This window comes from Chenopodium album, chromosome 24, assembly GCF_948465745.1.
Source record: "Chenopodium album chromosome 24, dcCheAlbu1.1, whole genome shotgun sequence".
In the NCBI taxonomy this organism is placed as follows: domain Eukaryota; kingdom Viridiplantae; phylum Streptophyta; class Magnoliopsida; order Caryophyllales; family Amaranthaceae; genus Chenopodium; species Chenopodium album.
Genome location: NC_137857.1, coordinates 32,107,974 through 32,125,778, shown reverse-complemented (window position 1 = coordinate 32,125,778; position 17,805 = coordinate 32,107,974). Strand labels below are relative to the sequence as shown.

The window sequence follows — 17,805 nt, the reverse complement described above, 5'->3', positions numbered from 1 at the left end:
AGTTTTCAAGCCGAGCCAAGGGTGGCTTACGCTTGGCTTGTAAAGATATTGAACTGAACTCGAACTCGAGTCGAGCCCTCTCGATTGATCGAGCCGAGCATCGAACAGTTCACGAGCAGACTTGGCTCATTAACACCCCTATGTGAGCAACCTTTATTTTTTTGGAAATTCATCTTGAAAATATCGAACTTTTTATATATTTCTGCTGGTTAATGCCGGAGTCATGCTCGGATTTTTCATTTAGTGTTTGGTTGATTTATCTTTAGGCATAATATAGATATTAATTTTGTTTGATGATTTTTTTGTTTTTGTTTTTGAAAGAGGTATGATGATTTAATTAGTCGATCAAAAATACAATTGGATTTTATCAAATTTAACAAACCTTTTGTAATTTATTCAGTCAAAATTGACTATAGGATTGTAAATATTAAGATTTATTATCTTCTAGCTTGTAAAACTAACTTCAAGTTATTATTATTTTTTTTAAAAAAAAAAAATTCAACAAAAAAAAAACAAAAAATTTTTTTGGGCAGGAAATTTTTTTATAAGGCATTGACACGTGTATTTTAGGATGTTATTGGGTATTACTTTAGTATAGTAAAGTACTAGGTTAGCCCCATACTCCCGTACGATAGATGCATGATTTAATTTTAATAATTAAATAGTTACTTGTATAATAAATCGTGATCCCTATCGTTAGATTAATTAAGCTAAAATGAAGGACACGATGTTAAATATTCTAATTAATAACTTCATACCTCTAATGATTTTTTTTCTAAAAATGTTAGCATTCATTTTTTATTCATTATATATAGAAAATTTGAAGAATTGATAAAGATTGGAAAATCCTAACGCTACAATCACTAATAAATTGTAGGAGATTGATTTTAAACAAAATCTATGTAGAAGGGATAAAATAATGAGAAAGAGATCAACCGTCAAATATTTTTACTCCACATGAATAAAAATTGTGTAATTAGTCATGTCATAAAAGCTTTTAGTATGTAGTCATAAAAGCTTTTAGAAAAATGTAATAATAATTAATCATTTTCAAACATTAGCTTTACGTTAAAAAAAATGATGTCAATAATAGTTTTGGAGGAAAATTTTATATAAGAAGCTATCGTGGATAGTTATGATGTCGGTAATTACTTTGGTATTAGTTATCGATATAGATGGTAAAGTTACAAAATTTACACCATCTGTCAATTATTATGTGCAATTTAGGGGTATTATTTCTGAGATACAAAAAATTCTAAAGTCAACATAATAATTAACAGAGGTAGTATTATCATTAGTAACATTATATATATTTACAAAAGGTAATAATATTTTATTTAAAATCCTTAACCATGATTAAATTTATAAATTTATTTAATAATTAAATTCTTTCAATAAAAAAAAAAATCAATAATACACCATCCCCTTCCCCTTCCTCTCCACTCCCAGTTCGGCAATCCTCCCTCTCTTGCCCTCGTCCGGTATACCTTTACCTGTTGGCGCCAAGCCCTCCCCCCGTCACCCACTCCGCCACCCCCTACCCGAATCTAATTTCCCCCCCCCCTCAAAACGCGCCACCCAAATCCCCACCCAAAACGAACCCCTTTCCCCCCATTCCCCGAGCCGCGCCCCCCAAACCCAAAACCCAAACTAGAAACCACCCAAATCCCCACAAGCAAGCAATTTTGTTAGGGTTTGGGTGGTTTCAAACTTTCAGGTGAGGGTTTTGTGGTTGGGGAACATTTTGGGGCAGGGGAATGGGAGATAGTTACGGAGTCACTTATGTGCACAATGGTGCAAGTGTATTAGCAAACCTCAAAAAAAATTGAATTTCAATTAAAAAAAATTGTTATAAAAAAATTACCTAAACTCACTCGAACTCAAATTCATCTCTCACAAACCTTAATTCACTCCCTCTCTCACATCTGCCTCTATGTCTCTGACGAGACACAGAGTGACCTGATGGTCGACCTCCAGCAATGCACCACAGGCCACCGTTCCTCCTTCCCTTTCAAACTCACTTCGGGCTATAACGGTTCGACTCCTAACTCCTTCGATCGAATAAGTACTATTAGTAATTGGCACTTGCCAGTTCAAATAATATTTATAATTGCAGCCTTCGCAATAGCAATCCTATGTGCCAGATGCTAAAAGTCATTTTTTGCTAGTTCCTAAGCTTTTTTTTCCACTAGTGATAATAACTATAAACTAAATGGTCTACCACAGCTATGCAGCACAACCCTCCAACTTTTGCCCTTCGCCCGAAGATTGTTGTGGTACCGACGCACCTCCTACAAGGCTCCTTATCTCTAAGCTAAGGACCAACGTATTAACTAATTACTTTCGTGGGTATTTGTTATAATAATCATCTCATTGAATACTTTCGAATATCAACTTTTTACAATTTTCCCTTATTGTTAGTTAAAATTATTATTGATCAAATTATGCATTGATAATTGATGTGCAAATGAAAAATGAGACATTTTGTTTTGAAATTAGTGGATTGTATGTTTAACTAAAAGTTGTCTCGCTTATATCTATGTGCATTGATAACGCCTTGAGGGCTGTTTTGAGGGGCGAGCGCCCTGGGTCCAATCAGATAAGGGGCTCCAAAATTAATACTCTTATTATGTTTAAGTAAACACATTGCAGGTTTGTTGTATGCGTATTGGTTTAATTAGTTGGCTGAAGCCAAATTTGTCTTGCACATCTTCACAAGATTGAATCTAAGTGCGTGTCACGGTCCGAGTGTTCTAACACCGGATCGTGCGGCGCACTCTTGTCTATTGGCGACAAGGACGCAATCCTAGAACGATAGAGGTTTGTTAGCACACATCATCACGGAGCAAAGGTATCTCATGGAAGCACACGTCAACACGGGTGCAGAGTTGGGGCTGGTGACGGTCGATACTTCGAAGCGGGCACAAGTGGGACCGAAGAGATGAAGGCGTCTTTTGAGGGTCTCTTGGTTTGGTGGGGATGCTTTAAAACAAGGCAATCATAATATCTATAAAGGCTTAAAACAACAAACAAGTCTTAAAGCAATAGCAACGGGGTAAGGAGCTTTGATTCATTAACCATTCGCTCCTTATAGAGCTTTATATTGAATACATTGAGAATTACTAGTGAGCGCACGCTGCAACGACAGTAACACAATAATTCTACCTAGAACCTAGAAAGCAAAAAGAAATACATGAAAGACATTACATAAGGAAAATACAAGTAAAAAGGGAGAAGAATACATAAGAAAGGGGTTGGATTCTAACAGTAAGCATCAACAAATTTTTTTTAGGAAAAATTGACTTTTGCTACCTGTGAAACAACTCGATTTCACTTTTGCTACCCATCAAAACTTTTATTTTATTTTACTACCTAACATATGCACTTTTTTTCAATTTTGCTACCCATTAACGGAATCTGTTAGGATTCCATTAAGTTTATAATTTTTTTTTTAAATAATAATAAATTCAAAATTCAAAAATAAAAATAAAAATTAAAAAAAAAAAAACCAGCAACCCCCTGCCACCCCTCAACCGCCACCCCTTCTCTCCCCCCCCTGCCGGCGGCCGGCACCCATAGTTTAGGTCGGCGCCGGCGCCGGCACGCGAACCCACCTAGCCCCCCTTCCCCCACCCCTACGCAGCCCCGACCCCTTTTCCCCCACCCAACCCCGACCCCATGAAGCAAAACAACCCCCCTTTTCCCTTCCCCCGCCGGAATCCACCCCCAGCCCCGTTCCCCCTCACTGAAATCGACCCCCCCTCCCCTTCCCCTACCGTTTTCTGCCTCCCCTAACCCTAAACCACCACCCCACAACCACCAAAAACGAATTTAGGGTTTCGTTTTGGGTGGTTTTGGGGTGATGATTTAGGGTAAGGGGAGGCCGAAAACGATAGGAGAAGGGGGGGTCGATTTCGGTGGGGGAAATAGGGCTAGGGGCGGATTCCGGTGGAGGGAGGGAAAATAAGGTGGGGGATTTCGGTTTGGGGTGGGGATCGGGGCAGCGAGAATCGGGGGGGGGGGAGGGAAGGGGGCTGCGTAGGGTGGGGGAAAGGGAGAGGAATGGGTTTGCGCCGGTGCCGGCCAAAACTCTGGGCGCCGGCCGTCGGCAGTGGGGGGGAGGGAAGGGGTGGCAGGTTAGGGGAGGGGTGGCAGGGGTGGCTGGTTTTCTTTTCTTTTTTTTAAACTTTTTTTTTTTTGGTGGCTGACGGGGAGGCATTTAGGGTGGCTAAGGGAGGGAGTGGTGGCCGGAAGTTGGTAATGAGGGTGGCTTGATCTCACTAACGGAATTATAAACGGATTCCGTTAACTGGTAGCGAAATTTAAAAAACGGGATTTGATAGGTAGTAAAATAAAATAAAAGTTTTCATAGGTAGCAAAAGTGAAATCGCGTTTTTAACAGGTAGCAAAAGTCAATTTTTCCTTTTTTTTTATTTTTTTAATTACTGTTTTTAATTTTATTCTTTCACTTTCCTTTTCTTTTTATAGCTTTTTAATTTTTTTTTAGCGATTCTACATTGACCCTATTATTTCTATCTATTTTCTCAAGATAAGCTCCAAGCCTGTTTCTCTTACATTTTTAGTTTGATTTTCTCTTTCAGTTCCCTAAAACTTTTTATGCTAAAAGTATCTTTTTGCAAATGTATTAAAGATACTCCCTTCGCTCTTTTAAGTGCAATCGTTTGACTTTAATACTACTCACATAATCCACTTTATATTATGTTAGTAGTTTATATATAAGAAAAAATACAGTCTTGTTGTGGGGAAATGTTAAAATCGTCTCAAAAAACAGTTTATTAATATTCAGTTGTTATACTTTTTTCACTTTTGATGACTAAAGATATTATTAGTAAAAAAATTGCATTAACATACATACCTATGGAAAACGTTGTGAAAAAAAAACATCGAAGAGAGAAACAATTTATTTACTTATTAACCAATTTGCCACATTTTTATGTATATAATGGCTTCATGTTAGAAAATTTGTAACATCATATGACAAAAGCTCTTTTTATTTTTGAAATAAAAACTAACCCATACGTAAGGAAATTGAAAACATCACTGACAATCATCAATAACTATATACTAAAAGACACACCAGCAATGACACGTGTCATTTTCTGGTGTGTCCCTCAGATTTTATTTATTTATTTTTTTTTTAAAAAAAAACTATTTAGGAAACAAATCTTAAACAAAATAAAATATAACAAACTTATGCATAAATAAAAGATTTGATGTATTGTAGGCAACTATATAAACTTAAGTAAAGAAAAAAAATTCAAACTTCAACATAATCTTTGCCAAACATAGTGTTATGTACTTCAATAATTACATATATTTTTTTTTGAATATTTATTATAACATAATATTGTATATTAGAAGCTCTAGGAAAGTATTTAGAATATTAATTACTTATAATAAAAGATTTGATAACCTTCCACAAAAAAAAAAAATTAACAACTACGGATGGAGCATAAATTTAAGGAAAAAAATGGATTCTTAATTTGTGACATTTTTTTTGTTGCACAATTAACATGAGACATATGAGTCATGACTTATGAGTGTAATGTACTACGTTTATTACAACACCAATTTATTTTTTTTAAAAAAAACTTAAAATAGAAATTTATTTACGGGTCAAATATGTTGTACACAGTGTTAAAAAATTCATTGGTCAATAAGAAGAAAAAAAATGATACCAATTTGTTAGTGAAATATAAAATATATAGATATTATCAAATACGTGTATGTAAATATCTATCTAGCTAACAAGTTATTTCATAATTAATTTATTATAGAATATTTTTTTCAAAAAAAAAAATCATTATAGTATTTTTTTTAATTATTAATTTTAGTTTTAATTAATAATAAGTACAAGTATTTAATATTGCCGTGCATGGCACGGGAACTAACCTAGTATGTAAAATTTAAGGGCTGCAATTTATTATCTAGCCTGGGCGTATAAAAGTCCAGGAACGGGCCTGTTGATAACTAAGCAAAAAGACATACATGCATGAGACAAATATAAAGGAATGGAAAATATTTTTCGAAATTATAACCGAGGTCACAAGGGGAATCTAACAAGATTGCATATAACTATATTATTCTTAACATATGGCGGTGCCAAGAATCTATGTTGAAGAAGTTGAAGCTCACTACAAAAATAACGTGTTTTTGCGACCGCCACAACCGGTCGCAAATATGGGGAAAAACGGTCGCAAACAAAAATTGCGACCGTCAACGGTCGCAAGACGCCGGTCGTTATTTTGATGGTCGCAAAAAAACAAATTTGCGACATTATGGCGGTCGCAATTATTTTTGCGACCGTTTTTTGTATTTTCAACGACAGGTTAATTAGATGTCGCAATTTAATAAATTTGCGACAGGTTTTTGACGGTCGCAAATTTCATATATTTGCGACGGGTGATAGACGGTCGCAATTTTTTGTATTTGCGACCGGTGATTGACGGTCGCAATTTTTGGTATTGCGACAGGCTTGTGACGGTCGCAATATTTAGTGCTTGCGACAGGCATATGACGGTCGCAATGTTTGGTATTTGCGACTGGGGACTGACGGTCGCAATTTTTGGTATTTGCGACGGGCAGTTGACGGTCGCAATGTTTGGTATTTGCGACTGGCGAATGACGGTCGCAATTATAGGGAAGCTTAAGCTATAATCTGTTATTATTACCATCAAAAATCATAATTTTAATACCATTTGATTTTGCGTTGCCATCCTAACCTGAACCTATAACCTGGTTTTATATTTCATAAATTTAAAAATAATTAAATTAAAACGCATAATTCATACTAATAAGTCCAACTTTGAACAATATTTACAATAACAATGCTCAAGTTAATAATAATAGTAATTAGTTAGTAATAGTTTTATAAGGTAAACTAAAAACTAAGTTAGGCCTATATGAATTAGTAATGGCCTATGTTCTTTCAAAAATAGATTAGGCCAATATGCACAATATAATACTAAGTTAAGGACTATGTTCCCCCCAAAAAAAAGCTAAGGCCTATATCCCCAAAAAAAAGCTAAGGCCTATATGAACAATACTAAACTAAGAGCTATATGAACAAATAAACTACGACACTGGAGCCTGTTGACCTACCCCACCACCACTCATGTCCGGGTCATCTTCCCTACGAAGCTGAAATGAAGGACCACCTGAACAGTTAGAGAACAAGTTCTGCAACATCGTCTCCATCATTCGCTTACTCTCAATTGCCGCCTCCTCCCGCTCCTTCTTCAATGCTTCCTGCAACTGCGTAGCAAACTGTGCCTCCATCTGTGTTTGCATCTGCACTTTCGCCTCCTCTATTCGCTCGGCAACCTCGGCTTGCACCCGTTCCTCCAACTGTGAAGCTATAGAAGGATTGTACGATTGCGAGCTTCTCTCAGAAGAGGGGCTGTAAAACAAACTAGCGCTTGCACCTAGGCCCTTCACTACACCCTTTTTCCTACCACCAACAACCTCCCAGTATAGCTGGTTAGGGTCCGTTTGTGACCCTTGAGTGGAAGACTCGTCAAGCTTCTTTTGGTAGGCATCCTGTAATCAAGAAAAATCATATTCAACATATTAAACATGTTTATAGGTTCAAATTGCTTAATCATAGACATTTCCAGGCATATACAAGGCTATAGGGTCATAACTAGGCTAAAATGGCTTAAATGGCCTTCTAACTTACCCAATTTCTTTGTTTATGATATAAACTAAGATTTTATCAATCAAACATCTCAAAGTCAGCATATTAAACATGTTTATAGGTTCAAATTGCTTAATCATAGACATTAGCATGCATATACAAGGCTATAGGGTCATAACTAGGCTAAAATGGCTTAAATGGCCTTCTAACTTACCCATTTTCTGTGTTTTTGATATAAACTTAGATTTTATCAAGCAAACATCTCATATAAAGCATATTAAACATGTTTATAGGTTCAAATTGTTTAATCATAGACATTTCCATGCATATACAAGGCTATAGGGTCATAACTAGGCTAAAATGGCTTAAATGGCCTTCTAACTTACCCATTTTCTTTGTTTTTGATATAAACCAAGATTTTATCAATCAAACATCTCAAATTCAGCATATTAAACATGTTTATAGGTTCAAATTGCTTAATCATAGACATTTCCATGCATATACAAGGCTATAGGGTCATAACTAGGCTAAAATGGCTTATATGGCCTTATAACTTACCCATTTTCTTTGTTTATGATATAAACTAAGATTTTATCAATCAAACATCTCAAATTCAGCATATTAAACATGTTTATAGGTTCAAATTGCTTAATCATAGACATTTTCATGCATATACAAGGCTATAGGGTCATAACTAGGCTAAAATGGCTTATATGGCTAAGACAGAAGAGGACACCGGCGACGGTAGGCCTGCGAAGGAGAAATTTTTTACCCAAATTTTAGGGTTTTCCACTACAACACAATTCACACATACATATCAAATTACATGAGTACAAAGACTAAAATCACATTACACACACATATTATCAAGTCAATTCCTATGAGCACAAAAAAAACGTAAATTTACACTACATACTTGTGATAGTCCATATGGTATGCACAACAGTCTACAATTACTCATCAGTAGATTATCACATATTCACATAAATGTAGAAAGATGCCAAGTATGGATATTTCAATAGTGATATCCACGTACTTGTCCCAACATCACAAATTAAAGCAATCAGAATCAGGAGGATTGCAAGTCTCATTTTTTTTTCCAGCTTTTCCAGAATAGTAGAAAACAGAACCAAAATTTTCTAGAACTATACAGCTTGCTAGAAGTTCAGAATAGTATGCTTGTCACTAGTCAGCATCTTAGAATTCCCAGCATCTTAGAAGTTCGAAAAGGTTTTGTTAGAATAATTGTGAGGCATCATTCTGTTTTAGTAAACGTCTGATAGTCAGATTGAATACTAACACAAGCATGCCTGATCAATTGAATTGCAACTAACATAACACACATTTACAAATTCCAATCATACAAAACATACATTTGATATTTACAAACAAACAAATTTGGATTTAAATTAACATAAAACACAAGAAAAGCTTTAAAAAAAAAAAAAAAAAAAAGAAACCTGAAACAAACCCAGAGTGATTCCAACCAGCAGAAACATGAGAAATGTTGAAATTTGTCAATGAATCCACAAGCTTAGGGTACAAGCAATTAGGGAAATAACGACTTAGGGTACCCAAATTAAACTGAAATTCAAAAAAAAAAAAATTACATCGACTTACCTGAGTACCGCCGTCAGAAAACAAAGGAGGGAAGAGCAGGAGGGGAATCCGGCGACGGTGGGCCTGCGTGGTGTTGATTTGCGACCCTAAGTTAGGGTTTTCGCACAAAATAACGACCCTAATAAAATCTAAAGAAAAAAAACAAAATTAAAATGACATACCTGTGTAGCGTCGACGGCCGGAGTCAAGTCACCGGTGGGAGCACCTTCGGAGCAGCGACGACGGCTTCAGTTCGGTTTTCGAACTAATTGAGACCCAAAGTTAGGGTTTTCGAACTAATTAACTAAACTAATAAAATCAAAAACAAAAAAAAAATAGAACGGCATACCTGTAGCGTCGGTGGCCGGAGTAAGGTGGTCAGTGAGAACGACGGCGGAGCAGTGACCGTGTTCTCCCTCTTCCCCCTTCTTCTCTGCTTCAAACTCCCCTTAGAAAATAAGAAAGCCCGACTTTCTTTTAGTTTAGGATTCAGCGAAACAAAACAAAAAAAAAAAAAGAAAATTAAAATGTTACGACCGTCTCTACGACTGTTTAGAATGGTCGTAATTATTTTGAAAAAAAAAATAAATTCTAATAATATTAACGACCGTTACAACGGTCGCAATTAATTAAAATTACGACAGGCTAATAAACGGTCGCAAATAATATTTATTGCGACCGTTTTTTGGCCAGTCGCAAGAAAACAGTCGTAATATCCCCGAATTTTAGTAGTGGCTTATGTCAAAAAGTTTAACTTTTATTATTTATTTAAACGTGTATTTAAAAAATTCATTTGTTCATGATTAGTGTTTGTTGAATTCACCTTATTTTTGCTTGTCTAATTTGATCTGATCTGATTGTCTAATTTGATCAAACTTTGACCTTATGTGTACAATAATTTATTAAGAAAAAATGTATTAAGTAGAGTCTTGTCAGATTTGTAATAGTTTGTATTTTATTAATATGTAATTAAAGATATCTAGTGATAAAAAACCACACACAAAATGATAAAGTGTGTTATATCGAATGTATTTTTTCAGATCTGATTTTTTTTTTTTTGGACCTGATCTAGACTTCTTCTTTTTTTATTTTTTTTATTTTTATTTGAAATAAGTAAAAATAAGGTAAGCTAAACATAACCTTGGCTTATATATACAAATTAAAACTTAAAAACATGTTATTCATTTAGTCAATTTCATTAGTATTGTGGTCTGTTGCACACAAATTCCATTTTCTTTTGGAAAATTTGTAAAAAATAACACCACCTTTGGGCGGTCTTCCTATAATAGCACCACCTTTTGATTATTCCAAAATAACACCACCTTTCACATGTATTTGCCAAAAATGAAACAAAACCGGTTGGTAACCAGTAAAACAGGTTACCTGTGACACGCGTCACAATGTCATTGGCCAATTTTTTTTATATAATTTTTTTTTAAAAGAAACCTAATTAATTAAAAACACAAAGTTAAAATTAAAAAAAAAAAACCACCACCTACCCCTATCTCCTTCCCCGAAACCATAACCAGTCGAAATATTGGTTGTGTAAAGTGGAAGGGCTCGAATTGGGGACGATGAAGGGAGGGGGAATTAAATCTGCTACGGGGAGGAGAGGTGGGGGTTGAAATCGGGAACGGGGAAGGGAGGAGCCCAAAATCAAGGTGGTGGTTGGTCTTGGTGGGGGTGGTGGATGTCGATGGGCAGAGGAGCTGGGAGAGTGGGAAGGGGTTTAATGAGAGTGGGAAGGGGTTTAATTTTTTTTTAATTTTTTTGTTTTTTTTTTTAGTTTTTTCAAAATTAAAAATTAAAATAAATAAATTAACCAATCAAACTAGAACACGTGTCCCAGGGTTACCAGAAAACAGGTTACCGGTTTTTTGTTTCATTTTTGGCAAATACATGTGAAAGGTGGTGTTATTCTGGAATAATCAAAAGGTGATGCTAATACTGAAAGACCGCCCAAAGGTGGTGTTATTTTTGACAATTTTTTTTTTGGGACAAATTGAGGGGGCCGAGGAAAAAAAAAAAAGAGGAAAAAACCCTCATTAATGTATACTACCTCCGTTTTTTTTTCTCCATTTATAAATGCAACTTTTGGTCGGATATATATTTTAAAAACATAGCTTGTTCTTAAGATTATGATATAATACAATGATTGAAAGTACATAGTAAAAATATTCAAAGTAATAAACGGTGTACTGTTCGTAAACTGATTGATAGTATTGGGTAAATTTTAAAGTAAATGGCATATAGTACAATTATTGAAAATTGGAGCAAAATCTAAAGTAAATGGTTATCAATGATTTTTTTTTTTTTTTTTTTTTTTAATTTTATTAATCTCCGCTTTTATCATTATTATTATTATTCACTAGTCACTATATGTGCACCACATATTACACGTAAATTTCAAAAAGGAATGAAGGGGGCAACTTTATTATCGAATCTTTCCTTCTTGATACTACTAGACAATTCTCTTGGATGAAAATAAAGATTAGATGTTGATTTTTCAAGAAACAACAATTTTGTCCAAATGCATGCATGTAATAGAAAAAATGTGTCGAACAGGTGGAAGATGAGACATTATTCAATTTAATCGTCCGACAGAAGCCAATAGTAATGCTATTAGTTTGGACTAGTTTACTACATAGTACATATAGTTGCATGCACCATCACATACAATAATAATACAAGCAAGTATAATAACCTATGCTTTATCATTATCTTAAGGATTTTGCTTAGCTTCCCTTAACCTAACACTCAATTTAAGATAATTATTTTTCCTGCTAAAATGCCTACTACTTCAATATCACACCATGAAAATACCAAAGATTATGTCCTAAATCAAGGACATGGTGTTAAGGGCCTAGCTGATATGGGCATTAAATCTTTGCCTAACCAATATATTCAACCAGAAGAAGAAAGGTTTGATATAGACAATTCCTTACCAACAGAGGTGAAGATAATAATTCGATCCCCATTATCGACATGTCAAATTTAGACGATCATGCAATGGAAACCCTAATTTGTAATGCTGCGGAGAAATGGGGTTTCTTTCAGGTTATTAATCACGGCGTGCCTCTTAATGTACTTGAGGATGTCAAGGCTGCAACGTATCGGTTTTTTGAGTTATCTGCTCAAGAGAAAAGCAAGTTTCTAAAGGAAAATTCTCCTACAAACGATGTGAGGTATGGTACTAGCTTTGTGCCTGAAGTTGAAAGGGCCTTGGAATGGAAGGATTACCTTAGCCTCTTTTTTGTGTCCGAGAAGGAAGCCCTTGCTTGTTGGCCGCTTGCATGCAGGTATACCTTATTCCTATGTATATTTTAAGATGAGTCGTTTCTTGTATTACATTTGTTAGTGCATAACTTAATTAAATCATTTATAGCTTTAATTTTCATTATGATATACATAAATAATAAAAATTTGATAATTTAAAAAATTTGACGAGACAAATCTAACAAAATTCAACATTCTCACGTAATTTTTAAGTATAAATAACAAATTTGAGTGCATGCATAAAGAAAGTAGGTCATATATATTGTCAATAATACTTGTCAATTTTTTTTTTTTTTTTTTTTTTTAAAAAAAAAACCAAACAAAGTAGGTCATATATATTTTTGAAATTTTAATTAATGTTGCTCACTTTAATCCTTTACATTGAAAATTTAACATATATGGTTGTACTCCGTTCCTTTTTATTATTTATATTTTTACTTTTGTGATCAATTTTTATTACTTTAATTTATAAAAAAAAACTATTATAAATATTGTTAGAACCATATAATGTGGGGATCTAAGTACATCATACATCATGGATCTTATTAGATGCGACTTCAATTCTTATTTTCTTCGGCATTTTCAAGTTATCAATTTCATTGCTAATTTATGTAGGGCTGAAGCATTGGAATACATGAAGAGTTCCGAATTTGTAATAAGAAATCTACTTAAGATCCTTATGAAGGGATTAAACATTCATGAAATTGATGAGAGGAAAAAATCGCTTTTGATGGGTACAAAAAGAATTAATCTTAATTACTACCCAAAATGCCCTAACCCCGAGTTAACAGTCGGAGTAGGGCGACATTCAGATGTATCAACCCTAACTATCCTTCTTCAAGACGACGTTGGTGGGCTATATGTTCGAGGATTAGATGGTGAGAGTTGGATTCATGTACCTCCTATCGATGGTGCTCTTGTAATCAACATTGGTGATGCGCTTCAAATACTTAGCAATGGTAAGTATAAGAGTGTTGAACACCGTGTGATTGCGAATGGACAAAAGAATAGAGTTTCTATACCAATTTTTGTGAATCCAAGGCCAAATGATGTAATTGCTCCATTTGAAGAATTAATGGAAGGAGGAGATAAGCCAAAATATAAAGAGATACTTTACTCGGATTATGTCAAGAATTTCTTCAAAAAGGCTCATGATGGTAAAGCCACGATCGATTTTGCTAAGATTACCAATTGATGTCTTGACGATACTAGGCTAAACCCTAGATTATTGATCTTGAGTTTGTCATTGCAATAAGGTTATGTTGAAGCTTTTAAAAACTTAACACTCCGTATTGTCTTATGTAGTTGTATTTTGCTTATGTCGTATCACGAGATTGAGAATATAATCGGTTGTAATATTTATCGTGTCTTAGTTAGAAAAGTCCCAAAATAGGGATGTTTCAACTTGTATGTCTATTGTAAACTTGTAATATTATATAGTCCATTACAAGGTTTCTTGTATCATTGGTCTAATCAAAAGTTCTATAATCGATGTTGGAAAACTGAAAATCTTTTCCTTATATGATCTTTAGTAGCGTGAACTCAATCTTTTTTGATAAACTTTTAAACATGTTTTATTATCTTGTCCGTGTTAACTACCTCAATACTTTAACACATTAGAGTTCTACTCAATCTTCCTTTATTTTTATGTTTTCTTACTTATCCACCTTTTTCTTATACTCACTCGACACATCAACACTTTCTAATTGCTTAATTTTATGCAAACAATTTCTGTGGAAAAAAAGTAAAATAAATAAATGTTATTTCGTACAAAAAAAATATAAACATGTGAATATTTCTTATATTAGTGAATGGCTTGAAATTAGAGTAACTCTTGACCTTTTTGTATATTTGTCTTCAAAAATAAAATGTCAATGCAGAAACATTCCGTTGTAAACATATGTAACAAAAAAAAAACCAATTGATTCTGAGCAAGTTCCCCAAATTCTTCATATGATTATAAGACTCTCTCCAATGGTGAGACTCAAAAGAGTATTTTTAGGAGAGAGAGAGTATTTTTTGCAATGTATACCAGTAAGTTGGTATCTAAACATAGCAACTCCAAAAGAAAGTTGCTAAGTTTAGATACTCAACTTTGAGTCTCATTTGACAAAAAGTGTGGACCATGTCAATATTCTAATATATTTTGTAATTTATTTAAGATTTACCTTTTTTTTAATTATTTTTTAATCTTACAATAATTGATGGATCATAAATTGAAAGTGACATTTGTATATTTTAGAGAGTCTCACCATTGGAAAATTAGACTTAACATGAGTTGCTAAATTGAAAAGTGCATTTAATCTCACCATTGGAGGTAAAAAACAACTCATTTTGTATTTCAATACTCAAAGTTGAGTCTCACCATTGGAGATGGTCTAAGCTTTCACCCAAGTATTTTTTAATAAAAAGGATTTTTTGGTCAGAAACTACTTAATAAATTCCAGAGTTTATAAGTAACTACCTAATAAATTAGGTAAAATGTTGGAAAATACTACCTGGCCTCTATGAATTAAGTATACGTGAAGATTAAATAGTCCTAGAATTGAAGCATTCAATAACTAAAATAATCGATACCTAGGGGCTTAACGACATCGATCTAATGTATTTTCTAGCTAATAGTAGTTGCTGCTAGAAGAAAAAACACTTAGGGGGCGTTTGGTTCAAACAATGGTATAGGTTTGGAATGAGGAATGAAACCTGGGTGGTATGGGGTTGGAACTTGATACTTGATTTCATGTGTTTGGTTTTTATGTAGGAATGATAGTTATTCTTTTAATTTTAAACCTAAAGGTATGGGTATGAGCCATACCCACCTCCCCCCTTGGGTTTCAAAAACCCATACCTTGGGGGTTTGAGGTATGAGTTTGAAAAATGAAATTTCTAAAAACAAACACAAGGTATGGGTTTTGGTCATTCTAAACCCATACTTTATACCTATTATGCTTGAACCAAACACCCCCTTACACTTTGCTTAGATTGAAAGAAATGAATGAAGGGAAAGAGAAATGAGGGAAGTAGTATATATCTTTCATTTGGATAACAAATACGGAAGGAAAGAAATTGGAGGGAAAAGAAATGGAGAGATTAATTTATAAGAAATTAATCTTTGATCTGCAACAATGGAGAGATTTGGAAGGAAAATCAATCTTTCTTTCCATCCCTCCCTTTCACCTCCCTCCCCTTCTTTTCTTTCCTCTTGCTTTATCCAACTATGGAGTGTGTTTGGATTGAAGGAAATGGAGGGAAAGAAAGGGAAGGAAATGGAGGGACGGAATATCTGTTATTCGGATAATAATTTAGGGAAGAAGAGAATTGGAGGGGGAAAAAATGGAGGGATTAAATTCTAAGAAAACGATCCCTCTAACAATGAAGAAATTGGAATGAAAACTCATTATTCTTCCTTCCCCTTTCTTTCCCTTTCCTCCCCTTCACCTCTCCCTTCCCTTCTTTTCCTTCCCTAAACATCTCCCAAACAAACAAGCTGTTGCTATCTCATCTTTTAGTGCAAATATCTCGTTGTAAATTGTGATCAATGTCCTTCACCTGATATATGCTTTTAAAAGCCTTGGGCCAAACTATACACCTAAATTGAATATAACATTGTAACTGATCAACTAACATCTACATCAACATTTCTTATCAGGCTACGCTGTTTTATTTCTTCAAATTTGTTTGGTTAATTAAATTAGGTAGCGTGCGGACATAGTGTTCTTTTCATCTAAAAATCATTTATCTTATTTGAGCACAATTAATCATATTGGTATTACTATAAACGTTAGCACCGTACCGTTTTGACATATAGGTATAAAAGTAATCATCGACAACAATTTAACACAAATAAAAGTTAACAAGTTGCGATTTTTTTGAGAGCAAAGAAAAAAAATGGGCGAAAAGATCGAAAAAGGATTACATCAAATCATAGGAATTCTCTTTCTTTTTTGAGATTTTTAAGTGATCTGTTCATACAATTGTCTTTGGTTATTATTTTTCCATAATCTGTAATTGTATGGGCATAGAGAGCAGAAATATTAGGGCATTGAATATGTACGAGTATTAACAAGAACATAAAATATTGAAAAAAATAAATAAAACAAAACAATAATTAAGCACTAGCTTGGAGAAGCAAAATAGGGTCTAATATGTCATAACTTGTTAATTTTTATATTATTGTCACAACTTGCTAATTTTTATACTTCGCATCAATTAACCGCAAGTGATAAACTGTATATCATTGTGTGACTAAAGTGCTAACTTTTATACCAATGTGGTTTATTGGCCTACCTTATTTTATTGTATCTTAGAAATTTTTTCTGAACATATACATGTCATCTAAATTTATGTATCTCCATCTTGTCATATAGGACGTCATCATAAGATCGATCAAGGCTTTTTTCAGAACTTATTAACCCTTGTCTTATCTTATTTGAACTTATATATCCATCCTTGTTTTATATTATTTTAGTATTATATTGTCATTTTTAATCTTAATTATCTAAACTTATAATTCCTAATTATTTTATCCTTTTAGTATATAGAACTTAAAATAAGTTAACATAAGATAAGAAGAATAAATTTAAACACAAAGTTTTATGTGTCTGGTCACACCGTGTAGCAGAGCTTGCTTAATCAGATAGAGGTTAACTCGTCGGTCAGGGGTTACTCGATTAGGGGTTACTTGGTCAAGGGTTACTCGATTAGTCAGAGTTACTCAGTCAAAGATTACTTGATCAATTAGGGATTACTCGGTCATCAATCAAGGGTTACTCGAGCAGTCAGAGGTTACTCGTGTGTCAGTTGGCCACACGGTGTGACATCCACACAGAAATTGCTTTGAATAATCTAAATTTTCATCCTTCTCAGGTGCTCATAACCTAATACTCCATCCGTTTCTTTTATTTTTTTTTATATTTAGAATTTTTTTTTATGAAAGAAAATTGGTCAACGGATAAAAATAAAAAGGAATAGAGGAGTAGGTTACATTGTAATATTTTTATGTATTAAAGAGAATAATGAAATCGTTGAAAGTTCAAGCATGCATGTTACAGTAGTACTAGCTAGTGATAAGCTAGTCAAAAACACATAATGGAGACATGAAGTAGCTAACGTATTGATGATATTCTGTTTTTGGTATGATGAAATCATGGAAAGTTCAACCTTGATTAATTAGAGTCCAACTTAACTAACTAAAGTGTTGTTACTAGGTGAGTGAACTTACTGTTCGTTCCATAAGAAACAAAACAATTACAAAAAGTGGATCATGCTTTATTGAC

At 34.0% G+C, this 17,805-nt stretch overlaps 1 long non-coding RNA gene and 1 pseudogene across 1 annotated transcript; one reads left to right on the top strand and one right to left on the bottom strand.

Moving 5' to 3' along the window:
* Positions 1-9,289: 9,289 nt before the first annotated feature.
* On the bottom strand, positions 9,290-9,838 carry LOC145610019 (uncharacterized). The gene is made up of 3 exons (XR_014106206.1): positions 9,606-9,838; positions 9,439-9,521; positions 9,290-9,363 (listed from the first exon to the last, which is right to left on the bottom strand). It is a non-coding gene; the product is annotated as an uncharacterized LOC145610019 (long non-coding RNA).
* A 2,206-nt stretch (positions 9,839-12,044) lies between these two features.
* Positions 12,045-13,976, top strand: LOC145611865 (feruloyl CoA ortho-hydroxylase F6H1-3-like; annotated as a pseudogene).
* The last annotated feature ends 3,829 nt before the right edge of the window (positions 13,977-17,805 follow it).